At 35.4% G+C, this 2,127-nt stretch overlaps 1 pseudogene; it reads right to left on the reverse strand.

Annotated features, from left to right (window-relative positions):
- Positions 1-632: 632 nt before the first annotated feature.
- LOC108976363 overlaps positions 633-2,127 on the reverse strand; it is a 3,146-nt pseudogene continuing 1,651 nt past the window's right edge.

The raw sequence follows: 2,127 nt of genomic DNA on the forward strand, positions 1-2,127 counted from the left end.
AACGAAAAAATATTTGTTTTTATTTTCTTTGTTATTACTTATTTTATCGTTCAGAAAAGTAAAGAAATGAATTATGTACTCATTTGTGCACGCCACTGTATGTACGTATTTTTATACATACATGTACATATTTATTGTACAGTATTTTTTACCAAATGAATTATATGTAGATCTTCCCGATGTTCTATCGGTTTTGGTGGAGCTGGTTCCTCCCACTCTCCCAATTCAGCATCGTAGCAGCACTATATGGTCGCAATTCCCATGGTACTTGCTCTTCCATGGAGGTTAATTGTACACCCAAATGACATCGGTAATACATTCGCTATCGATGCGTTCCGTATGTAGCTCACCAATAGGTTGTTCAGGACGGATAGGCTAAGTGAGCTTGGCTTTCAATAGGAAGACAGGATCGCAACGCATGTCTTAACGACGGTATCCCCACCATTTTTCATCTTTGCGCATAACAACGTTTTGGTGTGCAAGGTGGGTGTTGAGTGTTTAGCATATTAGAAAGTATGTAAATTCAATTTTGCTCAAAACCTACTCAACAGCTTGATAAACCTGACCAGCAGCATCGGGATCCTTATCGCAATTGACAATCGCTTTTGCAACATCTGAACAGCACATTCACTTTAGTATTTGCTTGTGTGCTCAAGCACACAGCTCATTGGGTTGGGACTAGCGTTTAAGGCAGACAAATAATCAAACGTTGTGCACCAGCTTCCTTGTTGATTCTATACAAATAAATGAAAAAATACATCGTAAATCTTTTGAAATAAAGTTTAATTTTAGCTTACGTAGCAATGCCACGTGCACCTTCCACGAGCACGTCATTGAATTTAAAATTTTGTCTCGAATTCACGACCAACTAAGTTGATAACTACATTTGAGTACTTCACAGCATCGCGTGATGCTTTTTCATCTCTTAAATCATAAAATTGAAACATCAGGGGTCAGGCGCATTACGCAGCAATATTAACGAAGCCATGTTTAGTTATTTCGTACTTTTATTGGAATAAACTCCCAGTCGATCTTCTCAATGGAAATTTGCAAACACTTTTTCCAGATTCAAATAACTAAATAAACCATAGTAAAGGGTTGTTCCCTGAAATAAATTCAAACAAATTGCCTTGCAAAAAGATACGTTATGATGGCAAAAATATAAATATGGCTGTGAATGAGCATATTGTGGACCCCACTATTCGGCATGGTTGCTATTTGTTCGTAACATTTTTCTGTGGTGAACATTTATTAACTTACCATAGTTAAAAAGAGGCATAAATAAAAAACTTAGTTTTTCATGTATTTGCTCATATTGTTCTCATCTTTAAGAATATATATTAAAATAAAAATATTTTCTTTTGAAAATATATTATAGTTTTATATATAACCAATATTTTTCGGACAACTTTTTTATACATTTTAAGAAAATGGCTCAATTCAAACTTTTTCCGCTTAAAACTCAGCCATATTGGATGCAAATAGAAACTCAACCCCGGACTCCCCTTGACAGTTCTACAGTGGCACCTCTCAGCTGTCCCTTTGTTTACATAACATCAGCTGATAGTTACTCTACTCTTCCTGTGCCGTGTGCCCAACTCTCCTGTAATTGGATATAAGAAAGCTGCTCCCCTAACCAACTGTGAGAGTTGACAATATGATTCATAGTAGTATTAATTTCCAATTGAAAATGAGTGAAAACATTTATTAATTGAGAGCTTAATTCACTTTATTAAGTACTGATAGTTCAAAAGTCAGCTCATCTACCTACCCTCACCTACCCAACCTTGACAGTAGACTGGATCTGGTAGGTTTTGCTGTTTCGCAACTGGAAGAAAAGAGACGACCAGATTGAAATCCAACAAAAACAAGAAAAAACGTTAACTTCGGCTGCACCGAAGCTAATATACCCTTCACAGGTAAATTTCTTTCAGTAACTATGTGTAAATCTAAAGACGTAACTGGCCAGTGGTTCCCACTCAAAGGAAAACATTTGACTAATTCTTGTTAGCCGGGTTGTGTGCTAGAAACATTAAGGTTATTTAATAAAGAAAATAGATATTTTAGACGTTTATAGTTTTTTAAAATTTTAAGAAGATTTATTATTAACATAAACTTAATGGGAAA

The sequence above is a fragment of the Bactrocera latifrons genome, unplaced genomic scaffold, assembly GCF_001853355.1.
Source record: "Bactrocera latifrons isolate USDA-ARS-PBARC rearing strain unplaced genomic scaffold, ASM185335v1 scaffold_753, whole genome shotgun sequence".
Lineage (NCBI taxonomy): Eukaryota > Metazoa > Arthropoda > Insecta > Diptera > Tephritidae > Bactrocera > Bactrocera latifrons.